A 22395-nucleotide genomic window follows, 5' to 3' on the forward strand; every position below is an offset into this window, starting at 1 on the left:
ATGAGAGCCCAGCATTTCTAGTGCCCAGTCAAGTGACACAATCAACAGAATCCAAAAGGTTAATATCAATATCCAAAACCTTGTCAATATCAATATCCAATATCAATATCAATATCCAAAACCTTAGAAGTTCTCTTGTCAATATCATAATAATTTAACTAGCTACTATCCATCACCAAAGGTTCTGCTATTGTTCAGTAGAAGATGGATTCAGAAGTTAAGCGGCACAAAGTCCATTGAAAACCTATGGGCTGTGGGTGGCATCCAACTCTCCAAGTCTTTCCCTATCTCAGCTCCCCCTCAGCATGGAGAGACCTTTTGGAAGAAGAGTTTACGGCCCTGTGAAGAACCGCACTCTGACTGAAAACCAGGAGGACCCATGGTAATCCAAAGGCAGCCTAAAGAACCTCATTTTAAGGATGTCTCTCCTGGCCCAAACCCCTCTGAACACATCCCAAACCCTATCTTGATCTCCAATTCTCCCTCCTCCTTCTGGGCCTTAGGAGTGATAGTGGCAGGAAGCCCAAAGTTACCAGATGAGTGCCCATTTCGCAGCCAAGTGGCACTATGACTCAGGAGGAAGAGGAAAGGAAGGAGGCTCTGGCAGTGACCTTATCCATACTTACCTTTCCTCTATGTTTACCAGGCGCAATCCACACTGAGCACAATTCAAAGTGTTGATGCTGACCTTTAAAGCCCTAAATGGCCTCGGCCCAGTATACCTGAAGGAGCATCTTCACCCGCATCATTCAGCCCGGACACTGAGGTCCAGCTTCGAGGACCTTCTGGAGGTTCCCTTCCTGTGAGAAGTGAGGTTACAGGGAACCAGGCAGAGGGCCTTCTCGGTGGTGGCATCCTCCCTGTGGAACGCCCTCCCATCAGATGTCAAGGAAATAAACAACTATCCAACTTTTAGAAGACATCTGAAGACAGCCATGTTTAGAGAAGTTTTTAATGTTTGATGTTTTATTGTATTTTTAATCTTTTGTTGGAAGCCAACCAGAGCAGCAGGGGAAACCCAACCAGATGGGCTAGGTATAAATAAATTATTATTATTATTATTATTATTATTATTATTATTATTATTATTAAAGCTCCATGTCCAAACACCCTTTTTGTTGTTGTTCCAGTGCTTTCTGCAACAAACCCCGCTTTTTAGCGCTGATTCAGAGCAAACAGCAATCCACTGAAAACCCAAGTTGTTGTTTGCAAAAGTTAAGTGTGTATACACCCTCTCTTGATCTCCTCTGGACATTTGCTGGATTACAACTCTCTCCTGAGCTCATTAATAGCCAATTTCTGAATTCCTTGGCTCAGCTACAAACTTCCAGTCTCCTTTTCTGCTCCACCTACATGCTAGTCATGAGGAGACTCATTTTTCCTTTCCCCCTGTTGCTTCAGGATGGGAGCACAGAATGCTGTAGGCCAGAAGAGCCTAATGTGGCTGATTCCAGTCACGTCTAGATCGGAAAATGTTTGCGTGATGTCATGAAGTCAAGTATTACTAAACTATTTGAAGAAGCCGGGTGAAGTGGAACTCGAGGTCACAAGCTTGCATTCAAATTGGTTATTTAATTTTAATTTTTTTAAAGGATCATTTCATTTATTTATTTCATTTGTAGATTGCTCCCCATAACATTTCTCAAAGTGACCTGACAAGAAAACATTGGTAATAAAAACAATGACAAAATCTCCACTTAAAAGCCTTGTTTGAAAAGGAAGTTCTTCAATAGGCACCAGAAAGACAACAGAGAATGTGCAAGTCTGATATATACCAGGAAGGAGTTCTAAAGGGTAGGTGCCACCACACTAAAGGCCCAGTTCCTGTACCATACAGAACAGACCTCCTGAAGGTATGGACTCTGCATAAAAGTGACACTTTTTAAAGCTAAGACATACTTGTGAAGCCTGGGGTGAATAGAAGTTGCAGTCCAATACACCTAGAGGGCACCATGTTAGAGAAGACTAATCTAAGCTGCTAAGTCAAAAATTGGAAGGGGGGAAAAACACCAGCACCTGCTAAAATTCCCTCTCCTGCACAACTTCTAGTTTTGTGTTAAATTTATCAGCATAGCTGTAGAATACAAACTGGCTGAATAAAGAGTTCAAGGAACATTTTCTCTCTCTGCCTTGATTTTCTCTCCTCCCTGCCCCCACCTCGCCCCAATCATCCATCCTTGGTGCCCAAGATGGTTCCATTTATCCTGCAAATATTAATTCAAAATGCAAACAGAATGAGGCAGCTACAGGAGGATATAAAGGGAAAATTAATTGAGAAGTGATGTGTAGACATGTATTATATGGTTTTAATGACATGCATATTCAAGGAGAGGTTCAACAGCTAATCACTGACTTGATGCCACCCAGAGGTAGATGAGAGAGAGAGAAGGAAGGAAGGAAGGAAGGAAGGAAGGAAGGAAGGAAGGAAGGAAGGAAGGACTAATGCATGGAAATAGCAATGTTATCTGGAAGGGATAATGTGTACCATTCATTTTACGACCCATGCCTTATAATAATGATTTAGGAAAAGAGAAGCTAAGGTAGAATATAAATGCTGTGGCAGGTGGTGTCTGAGGCTTATTAGCAGCAGTGTCAAAAGAAATAGTTCCTTCCAAGCTACCTGGGCAGCAGTTTTCAGACATTACCAAAGTCATTTTTTCAAAATATCTGGGGCTGAAAATCAAAAATGTAGCCCTATGTGAAATAAAAAATACGCAATACAGTGGTGCCTCGCAAGACGAAAATAATCCGTTCCGCGAGTCTCTTCGTCTAGCGGTTTTTTCGTCTTGCAAAGCAACCCTATTAGCGGATTAGCGGATTAGCGCTATTAGCGGCTTAGCAGCTTAGCGACTATTAAAGGCTTAGCGGCTAAAAGGCTATTAGCGGCTTAGTGGCTTAGAAAAAGGGGGGGGACGAAAAAAATCGCAAGACTCGCAAGACGTTTTCGTCTTGCGAAGCAAGCCCATAGGGAAATTCGTCTTGCGAAGCGCATCGAAAAACGGAAAACCCTTTCGTCTAGCGGGTTTTTCGTCTTGCGAGGCATTCGTCTTGCGGGGCACCACTGTAATGAATTATTAACAATATGCAGATCTTTCATATTTTTTTTTCTTTTTGGGTGCTGAGTTGGGGTAATGTAAGCCTGTGGATTCTTTATTCCTTATAGAGTTCTTTGCAATGCACAAGTTCTCCACAGACAACCGATTCCCTGTAATGTGAGGTATTTTGCTAGTGAACAAAAAGATGCCAGTATTAGATCAGTGGATCTAAAATCCATAACTACGTATGTTGGATTGGGTCCACTATACAAAACGGTCCACCAAGACTAAGGATGGGGAACGCGTTGTCCTCCAGACTGTGTTGGTCTTTAACTGTCTTCAGCCCTAGACAGCATAGTCAAGGGTCAGAGATGGAGTTGTCTACTCCATGTAAAAATTAGTTGGCTACCATCCAGGGTTCCTCCAGACTGACCCGGTTTGGGGAGTGGAAAATACGAGTTGCACAATGAAAGTGAATTTAGAACTCTTGCCCAATAGACCTGCTTCCAAAAAACAATGGAACAAAAACCTGGACTTTTCTTTTTCTTTTTAATAATAAGGGAAGTAGTGGGGAAATGCACTGGAAAGTATGAGATAACCATTGCTTGCCACAAAGTTGTCATATAGCCCCATTGCAAACAAATCAGGAAGAGTGGTTCATAAACAGCCAATGTGGTATTATATCCTGGCAAACATGGGGCAAGCAAATTAGGACGGATGCTTAATAGACAAGGCATCCAGAACCAGCCATGTAATCAGTCAGTATTTCATGCTCACTGAGCATGCTCAGTCCACATTAGAGGTTTTAGGTTTGTGGGCATTTTAAACTTATTCTCGGGGGGGAGGACTTGGGGGGGGGACTTCCAAGCCTCCTCCTTGTGCATGGGTAGTTCTATTTTTAGAAAAAGAAAAAGGGGAAAGAGAAGAAATAGAGGATGATTGAGAGAGAGGGCAAACCATCATGAGCCAGAAATTTCAGCTTCCCCCCACCTTAAAAAAATTATTCTTAGGTATAGAGCTGGTGGAAAAAAATTCTGCATAATCTGAAAGCTCACATGCTGCATTGTGCAACTGCAGTTCTTCAAATTAGCTGGGGACAGCCACAATTGCAGCTGAGAGGATTTCCTTCCTCCTGTTACTTGCTTTCCTTTTTATCTGGTTCACTTTGCTCTGCCCTCCTTACCATTTCTCCTGAATTCTGGGTTTAACCAGGAAATAAATATATATATATATATATATATATATATATATATATATATATATATATATCACTGAATTTTAGAACTGGAGCATGTGTGACTTGTCACAGCTTTCAGTCTCCAGACTGAAGGAAAAGGCTGCAGAACACAGCATGTATACTTGTATGGTTGCACTGAGATTATTTTGGTGCACTGTTTTGCTTATGTACAGAACACTGGTGAAAGAATATTGATATGTAGATCTCAATTATGCTTCTTTTCATGGTGTTTTACCAGTGCACAAAAAACCCACAAATTTTATCAGTACGCAAGCACCTGCATACTGATAAAACTTCACTCAGCCACAATTTTGATTCAATCATGTTTAAATATATGATCACGTCATGACTGCTTCTTATTTTAAATCAGTGTAGAGATGTGCATTGTCAAGGGGGCAAGGAAGACACAAAGGAATTTAAAATTGTACCAAGTGGTGGATACCAGAGTACTCTGGTGAAAATGCAGAAATAATGTGTTGATGCAGCACATGGAGGTGCATATGGGAGCATTATTAATAGTATCATGTTGACACTAGGCTACTGGAAAAAGTTAGACTTTTCAAACGTGAGATAATTGGACCAGGACTGCCACAAAACATTGGCTTAATTTTGAAACATGTGCATTCACTAAACCACAAGGAAAGAAGGCAATCAGATATATGTTCACCGCAGACATTTTACAAAGTGAACTTAACCAGTGGTACATCAAACAGCAACAGTTTGCAAATCATATTTATGACATACATTGCTATGGGAGTTGGCTCAGGACTTATCCACATGACCCTTCTTGGGTCATTCTGACCCAAGATTTGTAATGTATAGAAGTACACAAGGAATTCTGAATAAACAAGTATTGTGTAATGTGGGTGGAACTACAGTTCAGAGGCAGTTCACCACAAAACTCTTCAAAATGTGAACTAACTTGATTGGACCACAGCTTTCTTCTCCTTCCTGGAACCTGCCTAAGCTATCAGTTCACCTTATAGAAGTATTCTATTATAAATCCTAGAACATTAGAAATTGCAGCTGCTTTTCTGGTGACATTATTATGGGCAGTACAGAAGAGGTTCTTCATAATAACTGTAACAAAGTCAAATGGGGCAAGGGCACTGGTTAGACATGGTAATTAATGCAAACTTCAGCTCAATACTAGCAAAAGGCTATAGACTGAATAAGGCACCCCCTAAGGGCTATGGGGGGACCCTGCTAGTGGGTGATTTGATCATTAGGGTCATAGATTTCTGGGTGTCTGGTGGGTTTGCAGACTGCCTGGTGACTTGCTTGCCTGGTATGAAGGTTATGGATGTTGTACATAGTTCAGTTAGCTTGTTAGACAGTGCTGGGGAAGAGACAGTGGTCATGGTGCAATTTGCTACTAATGATGTTGGTAAATGTAAATATGATAACCAAGGAGCAAAACTCAGACTGCTAGGTAGGCTGTTGAAAGCCAGAACTCCACCATAGAACCATACTAGGCCCCAAGAGTAATTTAGCATGTGGGCCTTGTTATCATCCCACTGATCAAAATAGGGCTATCTTGAGATGGAGAATCAAATCAAGGAAACATCGAAATGAGGAAATGCTGGGTCATTTTGAAACTGGTTTTTGGTCCTTCTTGGTGCCTGTGTCTAGACTTTCTCTAGAAGCAGACAATGAATAAGGACTGTCTGGCTCATTTTGAAGCTAGTTTTCTTCATACCTGACCAAGAAAGGAATGTTGTCTGAAGTTGTAATTGAGAAATCCAGTATCTTAGTGTGACTGGACAGTAGTGTGTCCGTTCAAAGGTATAATGTAGCAGCAAAGAAAGGAAGGAGCTTGTGCTCTTTATAACTCATCCTTAATTTTGGAGGGGTGGGGATTGATTTTTATGTGTATGTACACATCACTAAAAAAAAAGAAGAATCTTGCTAGCATTGATGCAAATAATATAATTGGTGTATCACTATTGCAGAGATGAGGTACTGATGTTAAGAAAGAGTTTGTTATGGCAACCCTGCCCAAAAGCATTGTCTTGCTATACTAATATTGCTGGAGCAGGCAGGATGAGAGAGAGTTGTATATGACAACCCTGCAGTATTGTTGGAATATTAAGGGGAGGCTACTAGGCAAACTGTAATAGCAACATGGAGGGGTATGTGATTAATTACTTTCCCACCCCTTTGGGAAAATTGGGATTCTTGGCAGTGGGCTATTGCTGCTGGTATAAAAACACATGGGTCTATTATTAACAGAAGCTCCAATCCATTTTGCTCAAAAACCAAAGAAAAATATGTGCCAATAAGATGTTGTTATTTATAACGTATCAGTAAATAACCACAACAAATGTTCTTAGAATACACTGCTTTCTCTTTAACAATTCATTGTTGAATTTATCCTAGCATGGACATCTGAACCTTGGTTCCTATGAATCTTAAAGCTCATTTGACTACTCTCCACACAGCCACCTGAAATTTCCCCTCTGATATTGCACTGAATAAAAGATTTTTTTAAAAAAATATTTTTTTAAATTTTTTAATCTCTCCTTCACTGTAAGGTCCCAGCATTTGATAGACAGTCTACAGAAACATAACTTGTTTACAATTCAGGAAACTTGAATTGGTTTGGGGCTGGCTCACAGGAAGCATGGTTCTCACCTGTTGCCAGCCACACTCACTTTAAGACCTGCATGGCAATCAAAAGGTTAAGCCTGTAGTTCAACAGGTTAGGGTTGTGCCTTTTCTGCTATGGAAATGCAATTGTATTAAAGGTTTCACCTGCTGACATTGTACCTCTCAGGCATCATATTATTTTGGGGCCCTCCACTACAATTGTAACAGAGGATGCAATTTTCATATGACACATATCATTTTCTGGGCAATGCTCTGGGCTCTGAAAATTCTGTTGACACCCTTCACACTTCAGGAAAAAATGACACTTTGTTTCCCATCACTACCATTTAGTATGGGGAAAACAATGAAACCTCCCTTCATTGTGGGGAAATCAAAGAATGACGAAAGTAACAGGCTTCGTAGTTCTTCAAGATGGAATAAATGAAGATTAGGAGTTTTGTGCTGAACACCTTTAGAGTTTGATTTCTTTTTTTATTTTATTTTTATTTATTTAAAAAATATTATTTTCCCCCATGGTTTTAACAAATGAGTGGGTTTTGTTGATGTTGTTGTTGTTAGGTCACTTTGAGATATTTGATGATTTTTTTCTTGCTGCAAGTTTAATAAATAATAAATAGAGTAAAACAATAGCTTCTTTAGATTTTTGGAAGAATTTAATGAAACATGCAGACATGACAGACACTCTTGAGGGGATGAAACCTGCCAAACCAGAAGGATAGCTGTAGTGATTTTAGTGTGGGTAAAAATATAAGAACTGCATAATTTTTCCTGTTGTTATGTGGGCTATTGGCTATCAAAATAACAGGCGTAAAAGAGGTGCAAAATAGGTCCATGTTTTTGGTTGTGTTGTTTGTGTATATACTGGGTTGTGTTGTTTGTGTATATAGTAGGGTGGGTGCTAGGTACCTTTAAAGTTTGTTGTAGGAAAGAATTAACAGGGATTTGCTTTCCACTGTGTGTTTTTGTTTATGGGACCAATTCATGGGCATTACATAGCTGCCCCTAGCTGATGCTGCAGAGCGAGGAAAGTGCTTTCATTTGAGGAATAGGCTGGTATGTGCATTGAAAACTTCCAACTCGTCAAAGCACAGGAAGCCGACTCTCCCTCAATGCCAACACTAAACCATACAATGTATGCAAGCTTCATGAGTTGTAAACCAGTTAAGTTACTGCAGGTTTTTCAGCAATTGATTGATCTTTGGCTGGCAATACAGTGGTACCTCAGGTTAAGAACTTAATTCATTCCAGAGGTCCGTTCTTAACCTGAAACTGTTCTTAACCTGAGGTACCACTTTTGCTAATGGGGCCTCCCACTGCTGCTGCGCCGCCCCCGCCCAATTTCTGTTCTCATCCTGAAGCAAAGTTCTTAACCCGAGGTACTATTTCTGAGTTAGCGGAGTCTGTAACCTGAAGTGTCTGTAACCTGAAGTGTCTGTAACCCGAGGTACCACTGTACTTTGTTCCATGCAAGATCAGTAGTAGTATTTTAGCAGACAACTTGTCTGCAGTATTTTATTTTATTTTAATTTGAATCACCAAGGCACCACAAAGTACTTGTGGAGGAGGACTCACTTTGGTTCAAGGCTCCTCTTACATTTCACCTTTGACAAGCCCAACTCAGGATTTGTCCAAATCTGCCGCACTCCTCAAAGCAAATGAGTGAATAAACTATTCTTAGTCATTGCTTAATTTGTTCTGACTCACAAGGGATGGTGTGTGTGTTTGTGTGTGTGCACGTGTGATATTACACAGTGAAGAAGCACAGATCATTTGTGTAAATTAACTTTATGTTTAACCTATCCTAATTTAACTGGAAATTTCATTATCCAGAATACTATCATAATCTCGGTGAACTGACACCTGTCAAACCTAGTAGTGAGAGGTGATAAGAAAGTGATTGTGATTAGCAGTTTATATGGCAAGGGTTCTCCCTTTATTTAATGGAGCTGGGTTAGATTTTATTTTCACCCAGAATGTTTTCTGATGAAAAATTCTGGGGAAGGTGTTCTGCCCCCTTCTCCAATGCACACACCCTGCCCCATCATTTAAAAATAAGGTTTCCAGAGTCTATGGCTTCATTTCCACCCCCCCCCACCTGAAGCCTCTATACCCTCCTAGACGTCTCTGCACTTAGTAACCTACTAGCATTACTGCAAAGCCTTCCAGTAAATGTCTAGTTTAGCGTATGAAGAAGCCTGAATTAAAAAGAACAGAGGGTCTCACTGCTCTAAGTTAATGGAGATGTCTTTTAGCTAAATGTCAGCTCTGGACAGTTCCAGCCTTTGCCAGAGACATGACACAAGCCTCCCAGACAACTACTTAACCGTGCAGGACCGATTATGGAGGTATGTGATGGCCTTTGTATAGGCCTGTTTGTGGTTCACTGTTACACATTATCTCTCACTGCTCTGGTTCAGTTCCTAAAGCCTGTCTCTGCGAGACGGGAGACAGCAAGAAAATAGACTCTCCGTGAGGGGAAATTTTCAAGACAGAAAATCGAGTGCTCTCAATAATGCTCAATTAAAATGCAGAGTGGGTCAGAATGGGCCACCCCACACTTTAGTCTACTGCTGTCCTGAGGACTGTATTCTCCCACATACCCCTCTTTATTGCCAACACGGACAACTGTGACTGCTAAGCCCCTATTGTCAGCTAGATTATATCCTTATGGTACTTTTCAACATCTTAAGGCTTCCCTAAATGCAATACAAAGAATTCAAAGACTTCTGTGCTTAAAATACTGTCTGTATTTGTGTGTTTCCTCTAATAACGTTTGTGCTTGACCAGAAGGAAATGCTCAAACAGTGATACTGATGTAGAATGTCCTGATTTTCATCGGAGGAAAATTGGAAGGTATGCATGACTAGTAGCCATTGATAGCCTTAGCTTCCATAAATTAGTCAGTCTTCTAAAGCTTTGTAGTTGGCAACCATTGTCACATCTTGTAATAGTGAATTCCACAGTTTAGCAGTGTGCTGTGTGGAGAAGTACTTCCTTTCATCTATCCTGAATTTCCTATAATTCAGCTTGCCACCAGGGGCGGAGAAAGGGGGTACGGTGGGGGCGGGTCACCCCAGGTGTCACCATTGAGAGGGGTGACAAAATGCCGGGCAGCACTCACCACAGGGCCTGCAGTGCACCCGAGCCATGTGTCTGTCCTGGGAATGACACAGTGGCTTGGGCGCCAGCAGGCTCTGCGCTGCCCACCACGGTCCGCCCGCCACTTCCCCCTCAGCTGTAGGGCGGCTGAGTGGGAGGAGGCAGGCAGACTCCTCGGAGGCCCTGCAGAGCGTCCTGCCCCGGCTTGCCCTGCCCTGCGGGTGGCTGGCCCCACCCCTGCAGGTGCAGGGCACCAGCGCCACCCCAGGCGCCTGATTGGCTTGCTCCGCCACTGCTTGCCACTGGATGAATTCCAGTTGTACTATTATGAAAGAGGAAGAAAACTTCTCTCTGTTCACTTTCTCTGTACTGCACACAATTTTATACACCTCTATTATGTCCTTCCTTATTTCTCCTTTTTGTCACCCTAAGCTAAAAAGCCCCAAATATTGTAACCTTTTGCCACAGAGAAGATGCTGCAGCCCCTTGATTTCCCCTTTCAGCCTCTTCTCAAACTCTATGATATCCTCTTTTTTGCAATCCAATGAAGAAAGATGGCGGCCCAGAAGCAGCTGACAGGGAAGGGCGGTGCCTCACACTTGACCTCCCAGCAGCAGCATTGGTACAGCTTACCGGGAGGAAGAGGATGTGCCAAGGATGTTGCTGCTGTGTAGACACACTAATGGAGCCAATCTGCCATGCCCACACAACACTGATGTCGTCAACGTCTCCACCCTCTCTCCCAGTAAGCTGTAGCCTCACTGTCATCAGGATGTCATCTGCAAAAACCACCCTTCCCCACTGCAGATGATTGTGGTAATTTGGGCTGAAGTACCAGCTATATTGCAAGCCACTAATAAAACTGCTGGGGCAATGAGAACAAGAAAGGCAGAAACCTTGGAGCAGTTATAGAGGTTCAGTGGTCATGAAGAATGGTTTATTTTGTTCTGCAATGCACTTCAAATGCAGGGTGTTAGATGCTAATGTTGCTGAAAGGGTCAGCATCGTATCATCTGTTTTCTTAAGAACAGAAAATGAAGATATTGTACTACTTAATCAGTAAAAGGAATAGAGAAGTCAATGCAGTTGACAATGGGTCAGTTTAGTTTCCATATGGATTGCTTAATTCATTCTCAAAACAGATAATGAAAGCTACATTTCTGGTGGAAATTTCATTTCTAAAGAAAGAAAAAAGCAGAACCCAACATAAGTAGATAAATATAATACACATGTACAGGATGCTAAATATTTCATCTGTGTGGCTGTGGGAGGTGGTCCCACTATCAAAGTTCCTGGACAAACAGCAGCATCACATATGGAAGACAGGAAGGGAACTGCTTATATTTTAGGGGAAGGTAGCACATATTGTTATCACAGACAGGAACAACAACATACCATGATCTGGGTAGCTCAGTCAGTAGAGCATTAAACTCTTAATCTCAGAATCATGGGTTTGAGCTCCATGTTGGGCAGAAGATTCCTGAATTGCAGGAGGTTGGACTAGATGACCCTTGTGGTGCCTTCCAACTCTACAGTTCTATGATTCTATGAATCTGGTTTCCAGTGCAGCACCTGTGACAATTTGCAGATTTGTTAGGATCCCAATTTTTATTCAAAAATCCCCTAGAAAGGTTTGGGTTGCAATCCTAAAATCTAATTATGCTAGCTAGCTACCCTCCACAGTGAGGTGTGTCTCTTTTTGTCATTATTAAATTCCAGGAGGAATTTGAAAACGATCATAAAGAATATTGTTCCTAATAACTCTGAGATCACTGGATGAAATGTTTTCAATTGTAATTTTTTTTTGATGCCTCTAAGTGTAACTGTTTATAGAATGTTTTAACTATTTTAGAATGCTTTTTCCCTCTCCCATTATGGATGTGCTTGCCTTCCTGAAGTCTTTGGAAAGTAGGAAGGGATATGAATCCAATCAATCAATCAATCAATCAATCAATTGTTAAAACACCAGCGTAATAATGTGATGGCAAAAAAAGAAAGTAATGTAAAAGAGAAGGGGGAGAGAAATACAGTATCCAAAAAATGGACAGAAGAGGAGGCAAGTTCCACATAGAATTTGCGCATGCTAGTTTATATTTACAGGTGCAAATTTAAAAGTAATAATAAGAATTTAAATAGAAATACAGTTCATCTGAACACAGCAGGGAACACTCGGAGCAGGTGGCCTTTATGCTTGCTCAGTCTGCTTTGCAGATGCTAACTACTGATGGCAACTTCAAGGCCCCTGATCAACTTTCTTGTGCTTCTTTATCTGTAAGCCAGACCTGGATCACAACTGTTTAAACAGAGGGTTATCTTCTGTAAAAGGAGGGCAGGTCTTATATGTAAATTAGAACACTCAGTAGTGATCCAAAGCATATCTTCCCCTCCAGCACTCATGGGTTGAATCCAATGTTAATTCTTCATTCATTCTTATGGTGAACAGTTCAAACCATTTAAAATTGCTGTGTTACAAAAAAAACCCTTTAGTTAAAAACCGCATTTGTTTTCATATACCTAGTATTCTTCATTTAGTCATTTATTGTACAGCCATTCAAATTAAGACATGGCTCACTTAGGTCTATTAATTTTAATGGCTCTACTCTGGGTAAACCTTGGTTGGAGACCACTCACTGTTACAATGCATTCTGCCCAACTGCATTCAACCTTAATATACCCATATCAGTATATGACCCCTGCAAGTAAGTTCGTTGCTACAAATGGCAGTATGAGTGCTTATCTCAGGCCTCATGATACATACATTTGGCATACACAGGAGGAAGCATCATTAGAAAGTTTTCTATGGGAACTATTGGGTTGGGCATTGGACCACTAAAAATATTATCTCAGGGATGCTTACACATTTGTTATTTAAGTCTCCCCCTCTGAAGGAAGCTGGCTAGCTGTTGAACTGAACCGCTTGCCCTTCCTTTCCTGAGTGTCAACAGTCAAAGCTCTGGTTATACACAACCTCTGTGTGTGAGTGGTAAAAGGGGATCTGGTCCACAACACACAGGCATCCCTGGAGTCTCTCAGTATCTTGGTTCCTGATGCCTATGCTATAGTGGTTGCTGCTGTGGAGGGTTTCTTTGTCATTGGCACCTTATGTTTGGTGGCTGTAATGTGTTAAGCTGTTGACACCATTAGGGTGTTCCCTCGTTTCCATGCACATGGATTGTCTCCATCTGTGTCTGGCTGCTCGAGGGGTGTCTGCAAGCCCTATTAAGCCTTCACTCAAGTAAAGTCTCAGGTTTAGCAAAATCGCCACCTGGGAATTGCTCCAAAACATTGTGGTGGCTCTTAGGGTAGAACTCTTTGCATTTCTCAAGGAACAAAATGTATCCAGACACGAAACGCTCCAGAAAAACAACTTGCATAGCCAGAGAGTGGCTAACCTAAGATCACAACATCCAGGGACCAATTTTAAATTGGTTGCATTTAATTCTTCTGAAGAAAGGTATGGGGCTCTATTTCCTAGCCACAGAAAGCCAGGCATTTGGCTTTGTTGCTGTCCAACTCAAGAGAAGGAAAATATAAAAGAATCATAGAATCATAGAATCATAGAGTTGGAAGAGACCACAAGGGCCATCGAGTCCAACCCCCTGCCAAGCAGGAAACACCATCAGAGCACTCCTGACATATGGTTGTCAAGCCTCTGCTTAAAGACCTCCAAAGAAGGAGACTCCACCACACTCCTTGGCAGCAAATTCCACTGTCGAACAGCTCTTACTGTCAGGAAGTTCTTCCTAATGTTTAGGTGGAATCTTCTTTCTTGTAGTTTGGATCCATTGCTCCGTGTCCGCTTCTCTGGAGCAGCAGAAAACAACCTTTCTCCCTCCTCTATGTGACATCCTTTTATATATTTGAACATGGCTATCATATCACCCCTTAACCTCCTCTTCTCCAGGCTAAACATGCCCAGCTCCCTTAGCCGTTCCTCATAAGGCATCGTTTCCAGGCCTTTGACCATTTTGGTTGCCCTCCTCTGGACACGTTCCAGTTTGTCAGTGTCCTTCTTGGACTGTGGTGCCCAGAACTGGACACAGTACTCCAGGTGAGGTCTGACCAGAGCAGAATACAGTGGCACTATTACTTCCCTTGATCTAGATGCTATACTCCTATTGATGCAGCCCAGAATTGCATTGGCTTTTTTAGCTGCCACGTCACACTGTTGGCTCATGTCAAGTTTGTGGTCAACCAAGACTCCTAGATCCTTTTCACATGTAGTGCTCTCAAGCCAGGTGTCACCCATCTTGTATTTGTGCCTCTCATTTTTTTTGCCCAAGTGCAATACTTTGCATTTCTCCCTGTTAAAATTCATCTTGTTTGTTTTCCCAGTTCTCTAATCTGTCAAGGTCATTTTGAAATGTGATCCTGTCCTCTGGGGTGTTAGCCACCCCTCCCAGTTTGGTGTCATCTGCAAATTTGATCAGGATGCCCTTGAGTCCATCATCCAAGTCATTGATAAAGATGTTGAATAAGACCGGGCCCAAGACAGAACCCTGTGGCACCCCACTAGTCACTCTTCTCCAGGATGAAGAAGAACCATTGATGAGCACCCTTTGGGTTCGTTCGGTCAGTCAGCCAGTTACAAATCCACTGAGTGGTAGCATAGTCAAGACCGCCTTTTACCAGCTTCTTTACAAGAATATCATGGGGCACCTTGTCAAATGCCTTGCTGAAATCAAGGTAGGCTACATCCACTGCGTTCCCTTCATCTACCAGGCTTGTAATTCTGTCAAAAAAACGAGATCAGGTTAGTCTGACATGACTTATTTTTCAGAAATCCATGCTGAGTATTGGTGATCACAGCATTCCTTTCTAGGTGCTCACAGACTGTTTGCTTAATGATCTGCTCCAGAATCTTCCCTGGTATTGATGTCAGACTGACTGGGCGGTAATTATTTGGGTCCTCTCTTTCCCCCCTTTTGAAAATAGGGACAACATTTGCCCTCCTCCAGTCTGCTGGGACTTCGCCTGTTCTCCAGGAATTCTCAAAGATGACTGCCAGTGGTTCTGAGATCACATCTGCCAGTTCTTTTAATACTCTTGGATGCAGTTCATCTGGCCCTGGAGACTTGAATACATCTAGACTAGCCAAGTATTCTTGTACTATCTCCTTAGTTATTCTGGGCTGTGTTTCCTCTGCTGAATCATTTGCTCCAAATTCTTCAGGTCGGGCATTGTTTTCTTTATCGGAGAAGACTGAGGCAAAGAAGGCATTGAGGAGTTCAGCCCTTTCTGTGTCCCCTGTTTGCATTTCACCATCTTCTCCTCTGAGTGACCCCACTGTTTCTTTGTTCTTCCTTTTGCTATGAACATACCCATAAAAGCCTTTTTTGTTGCTTTTAACCTCTCTAGCAAGCCTGAGTTCATTCTGTGCTTTAGCTTTTCTGACTTTGTGTCTACACGTGCTGGCTATTTGTTTGAATTCCTCTTTGGTGGTTTCCCCCCTTTTCCATTTTTTGTACACATCCTTTTTTAATCTTAACTCAGTTAAAAGTTCTTTAGATAGCCACCCTGGCTTCTTTAGGCACCTTCCATGTTTCCGTCTCATTGGTATTGCCTGAAGTTGTGCTTTTACTATCTCCCTCTTAACAAACTCCCAGCCATCATGAACTCCCTTTCCTTTTAGTATTACTGTCCATGGGATCTCACCCAGCACTTCCCTAAGTTTTATGAAGTCGGCTTTCTTAAAGTCAAGAAATTGAGTCCTAGTATGCTTGGCTGCTCCTTTCCGCTGTATAGTAAACTTCAGAATAGCATGATCACTCGCGCCTAATGATCCTTCCACTTCTACCCCACTAACCAGGTCATCAACATTGGTTAGGACCCGATCTAAAATGGCTGTTCCTCTTGTTGCTTCTCCCACTTTCTGGACAATGAAGTTGTCTGCAAGGCCAGTGAGGAATCTGTTTGACCTTATGCTCTTGGCTGAGTTTGACATCCAACAAATATCCGGGTAATTGAAGTCCCCCATTACTACTATCTCCCTTCCTTTTGCATGCTTGGCCATCTGTTCCAGGAAGGCATCATCTATGTCCTCCGTTTGGCTTGGGGATCTATAGTAAACTCCCACAATGAGGTCACTGTTATTCTTCTCTCCCTTAATTTTGACCCAAATGCTCTCACTTTGGCTTTGAGGTTCTAAATCTTGGATCTCTTCACAGGTATACACATCCCTGACATATAACGCCACTCCTCCTCCTTTCTTGTCTGGTCTGTTTCTCTGAAATAGATTGTATCCCTCCATTATTACATTCCAATCGTGGGACTTATCCCACCAGGTTTCAGTGATTCCTATTATGTCATATTTAGTTTGCTGTACCAAGAGCTCAAGCTCATCTTGTCTATTTCCCATGCTTTGCGCATTAGTGTACAGACATTGAAGTCCATTAATCATTCCCCCGTGTCTCTTATTTAAGGATTTTTTCCTCCCACCACTCGGTCTGCGTGCTGTTTGCTCCATTCGGTCTATGACATTTGGATGATCATCTTCATCAATTGATAGACTCCTACCTTCAGGAGCACTGTCTCCCTCCCCCACATTAGTCAGTTTAAAGCCCTCCTGATGAGGTTTCTGAGATTTTTTGCAAAAACATTCCTCCCAACCGTTGTGAGGTGCAGCCCATCGCTTGCCAGAAGTCCATCTTCAAGAAACTGCATTCTGTGATCTAAGAATCCAAACCGTTCCTGTTTACACCATTTGCGAAGCCAGTTGTTCACTTCCACTATTTTTCCCTCTCTCCCTGGGCCACGTCGTTCAACTGGGAGGACAGATGAGATGACAATTTGTGCATTTAATTGCTTCAATTTCCTGCCCAGAGCCTCGTAATCTCTTTTGATCTTCTGGAGGCTATTGCTTGCAGTGTCATTGGTTCCCACATGAACCAAGAGGAAGGGGTATTTGTCAGTGGGTTTTACGATTCCTTGCAGTCGTTCAGTTACATCTTGGATCTTAGCCCCGGGGAGACAGCACACTTCCCGAGACATCTTGTCAGGCCCACAGATCACTGCTTCTGTTCCCCTCAGTAGGGAATCCCCTATCACCACTACACGCCTCCTCTTAGGTCTGGTCGGGGTTCTTCCGTGAGCTGTCCGTTCCACGGTCGCCTGCACATTCCCTGAAGACTGCCTTTGCTGCTCGTCTTCAAAGCGATTGCGTATTTCTAAACAATCAGAGGGCAAAGCTGACTTGTTCTTGTCAGTTTTTCATTTGATTGATAGGGAAGGTTGGTTCTATTAAGTGAGATCTGGCTTGAGTTCAGTGTATTTGGAAGCTTAGCCACAAAAGCATTAAAATGGCTTTAACTAAGATTTTGTCAATCTATCAAAGACAAATCAAGAGTGATTTCCCCGATGCCTATGCTGAATTGGGTAGATTTCATTTATTGACTTCAAGAACTGTGTGCCAGTAATTTTTCTCTTTGTCTTTTCCTCCAGAGAAATTTGACATGATCAGATCTACTCTGATGCTTCATAATCACATTTCTTTCCCCTACACACTCCACACACCCCACACCTCCAGTGTGTGTGTGTGCGTGTGTGCACTCTCTTTCTCTCTCTCTCTCTCCTGGCTGTTTTTTAAACATGCAGAGCACCACTTTGCATTTGCCTATGGCTATGATGCATTAGTAGTACATAAAATAAAATGTCTGTGAAAGTGTGATGAGTATAAGTGACACTGCTGAAGTTGAAACTTCCCTTACTTATATATCTGTTTTCTATTTGGAAATCAGATAGATTATATCCATTATAGACTACAAGTAACATGGGCTATCTATTTGGAAAAGCACTCATAAAATTCAGCATATATCTTTCAGCACACATGATTTGTTTCTGTTTCATCTTTGCATCAAAACCAGAAAGAACTCAGGCATTGCAGAATGTTGTGGTGTGAAACCTAAGTGAAACTGAATGGCTATTGAGTAAGCATTGTGGTTGATTCACATCAGAAAACTAAAGTGAAACTTGCTGAATTTAAAAGAAAGCAAATGTTCTCACTGATTGGGAACCCCATAAATTGGGGTTTCCCAATAGGCAAAGGTACAAATGAAGACAGTGACAATCACAATAGTTTATACTTTGCACTAAGAGAGGTTTTATTGTTACTCATGGAACAATATTGGGATACAAAATTGGCATAACAATTTTCTACAACACTTCACAATGGATCCCACTGGCAACTCCCATCTAGATTACTAAGCACTGTGGTAGCTCCTCTGTTGACTAGCTTCACAAAAACGTGCTGGCTGGAAGCAGGAGAGCCTCAAACTTAACATGAGTTGTGCCACTGAGTAAGAATTGTGACTTAAATCATATTGTTGCACATCAAAAGGCCAATGCTCCAACAGTGTCCCCTTCTCTTGCTAGTTTTCCCTCTCAGGAAGAATTCCAAATGCTTGTTGTTTAGAGAAATATTCAGACAAAGACCTTCATGTGATGAGGGTGAAAGTAGAAGTGTGCCTAGTGGTGGGGTAGGGAAATGAACCAATATACAAATCGGAACACATTTCTCCTTGAAAAATTGCACTTCTCCGAATTCTGTGATGTGATACTCCAGCCAATGCATACAAAAATGTACGTAACCATGAAAAGAACATACCAATAGGAATCACACAAAGAGCTCCAAAGAATATCTTAAGGTTTGGGTAGGTATATGTGGGAGCAGGTGGAAACTGGGCTTTTATTAAATAATTACTAATAGCTAGGAGCCACATCACAGTTAAAATCTTCCCCAGGTGATGCATCAGAGACAATTATTATCTGGGATGCACATATGTCAGTGGCATAGCATGGGTTGCCAGCACCCGGGGCCCTTCAGAGGGGAGTGGGTGGAAGGGAGGGTAATGGACAGAGTATGCATGTGCACTCAACTGCCTAACGGTGTCCACATCACCCAGGAGATTGCATCCACAGAGGTCAGAAAAGTAGAGTTGTTCCATTGTCTGGAGATGTTACTTCCTGGTTTGCATGGAGAAGTCATCTTCAATGGAGCCCAGCAACAGAAACGAACAGCTGTTTTGAGGCAGCACTGGGTGTTGAAATTTTGCATCCCTAACAATTTTGCGGTTGGGACAAACAACTCTGTCCCCTCCCCCAAACACTATGCCACTGACTGGTGTTCAGAAGCAAACTCCCTTAAATAGTGGAGGCTGAGTATATTCATCATGACTAGTAGATGTACAAGAAATATCATGTAGTTCCCAATGTCCCCATATGTAAAAACATATCTCCACATGGGGCCTTGGGTAACAGGAAGTATTTTGTCATCTGAAATGTTTGCATGTTTCCTTTTCCTCTGTGTCTTTTCATTATTTTGGTCAATCTTTCTAACAGAACAATGTTCCACACCTGCAAGTAGCACATTTCCCAACATGTTTGTGTCCAAACAATTACTAGCTATGCAACAACAATTAGAAAAGTTATCAATTCTTTCCTGGACAAATCAATTATTCTTTATGGTTAGAGAAATACTTTTCTCAGCTGCTGGGACCATAAGGCCAATTCACATAATGTTCACCTTTATGGCTGCTGCAAGTTGGGCTTTTTGGCAAATTGACATAATACCCAAGTCTTGTGAATGCTACACATGCTTAGCTATGCGAATCCTGAAAAATATTTGATAAATGGCTGGGTTACAACATTTATAAATGCTTGGAGTATATGCTTCAGCCTATTGTAATCACTGAAAACTTCATTTTATGGTATTATCATTCAAAGCAAATTGTGTGGACCAACCCTGAATTTTCAGTAGAAATGTCTTTCATATCTATCTGAAGAAGTGTGCATGCACACGAAAGCTTATACCCAGAACTAACTTAGTTGGTCTCTAAGGTGCTACTGGACTATTTTTTAATTTTTTATTTCATGTCTGCTATATGTTTACGTGTGTGTTTCGCAACTTCAGTTCCAGTAGCACCAAAATCTAAAGAAAATGAAGAATTCTGGGTTGGGAGGGAAAAGGACCAGTAGTGTACAAAATTCAAAATGTTCAACTGATCTTCCCCTTACTCCCATTTTTTTCCTGTTCATGCTGTTTAAAGCATTATCCCTGATCTGAGCTGAAAAGGCAGCCTACAGAGATCACCACAATGTAAAATGTAACACACTGGCCTGGAGCAACTCTTCAATTTTTCACATTTATGTGACATAAAGAGAGTAAGTAAGAGCCATGATTTTATCTTGTGGCCTAGCAGCTGGAATTTACATAAGCTTATAGGAGTCTTGAAATCACAAAATGCAAAGTGAGGCACTGCATATCATTAAAATAAATCACACGATGTCACAGAAGCCTACAACTTAAATAAAGACAGGGGAATTTTGAGAATAATGTGTTAGCCATGCATCTCAGCTAGTGAATAGCTTTCCTTTAAATATACTATAGATCATATGAATTATAGCGATTTCAATTTTTATGCTATCCCATAATGCATAATATGGCAGAGTTACCTCCAAGAACTATTTAAGTTGGCTTTTTTATTAATTACTTCTCACATTTATCTCTCTGAACTGCATTGCTTGAATAGAGCACAAAAAAGTTTCAAATTTTGTACCATGCAAATGGTTGTTGTCTGGGAAAAAAACTCTCATACTCAGACCCAAATATGTTAGAGAAACAGTGAGAAATCATTTCTGCTCAACCATAGATTTCCTTTTGAGTTTTGACCTTGTCAGGCATGATGGCACAAACTGTAGCCTGCACCATGAAAGAGAAGGGAGGCAGGCAAACAACTAACACCACCTTCTCACATTTTTGGTCTTCACTTCAGCCATCACATGGATATCTTATCTTCCTGGCTCCTCTCCTATTTGTCACCTCTGCAAATTACTTACTGGCCCAGCCAACTCTGTACTGGGTAGTGTGGCAAGGCATTTAAATGTGGGGCGAATGAATAAGCCAAACATGTTAGGTATAGCGAAACAAATTGAATTTTTTACTAAAGGTTTTGTAATGCAACTATTTAAACTGTTTGAACCATAAACCACAAGGATGTGTGAAATTAAAACAGGGAAACACATTCGTCCTCGTGTAATTTAGAGTGTTTCACTACCCAAGCCAACACTTTCAGTGGTGAACACTGGTGTGCAGAAATGGTGACACCCCACTTAGAATAGGTTCACAGTAATTCCAATTATTCCATCTGTAATAGTAATAGTAATTTATTATTTGTACCCCGCCCATCTGGCTGGGCCTCCCCAGCCACTCTGGGTGGCTTCCAACAAATATTAAAAATACATTAAAATGTCACAGATGTCTTCTAAATGTCAGGTAGTTGTTTATCTCTGACATTTGATGGGAGGGACTTTGGAAGCACTTAGGAAAGTCGGCAAGGAACAGTAGTTGTAGGGAGGAAAGACCATTTGGGGCTGCTTTGTTCACCTGACTTGCCAACTACAGATTACTAAGCGGGAGGGAGCAAAGCAACAAGAGAGGTTGGTGCAGAGGCAGTGGCAGTGGCAGTGGCAGTGGATTAGCTTCACCACTGCACCCCTGCATCCATACCACACCACTCTCCCTAATATCTCACTCCTCTCTGTCTCCTTCTTGCTCACCAGCAGCAACCCCAAAGTTGGCTCAGCAGGTAAGCAGCACAGCCCCACCCTGCCCTGCCCTGCTGACCACTGCCAAGAAGCTGCTTATACTGGATCCGACCACTGGTATATCTAAACCATTATCATCCACACTGCCTGGCAGCAGCGCTTCAGAGTCATAGAGAGCAGCATTTCCCACCTGAAAAATTCAAGGACTGGAGCATTCTCTGACATCCCAAATTTCAGCTCAGAATGAATACACATGGCAAGTGCAATTCAGTGGTTCACAAGCCTTATAAAACAAGAGCAGGAGTGGACTATTGCCCTGCTATCCTGCTTTAAGCCTTCCCATGGGCAGCTGGTTGGCCACTGTGTGGAAAAAGTTGCTGGACTTGATAGGCTGCTGGTCTGATCTAGTGAGGAACTTATAAGAGTAATGCAATGCAACTTTAAGCATTAGCCCCAGTTTGTCATTAAAGCAACATATATTTGAAGGTCTGAAAGACTGAGTCTATTGTCCCAACGGACTCCTCATTTGTTTTGGACTTATGATTGCCATGTTCACCGCACTGCATAATTCATTATGATGTCTCTAGGTAACCTCATTTGGCGTTTGGGTTATGGATCAGACAAGTCAGTCTGTTCTGATCTTCCTCTTACTATGTCATAGGAAAGTCTTGAAATAGCCCAGTAGTGGCTGAAATGTCAGAGGTTTTGCTCCACACAGATAATGGAATCAGCTTACATTTCCCCTAAATGCTATAGTAACATCTTCCCTATTAGAGTCGGCTCTCATTACATTTTATGCTGTCCAAGTCTGCTTTAAATGAGTTCCCACGATAGGAACAGAGCTGTTAAAATAATTCAATTTTGGTATGATTG

The sequence above is a fragment of the Podarcis raffonei genome, chromosome 6 (assembly GCF_027172205.1).
Source record: "Podarcis raffonei isolate rPodRaf1 chromosome 6, rPodRaf1.pri, whole genome shotgun sequence".
NCBI classification, from domain to species: Eukaryota; Metazoa; Chordata; class Lepidosauria; order Squamata; family Lacertidae; genus Podarcis; species Podarcis raffonei.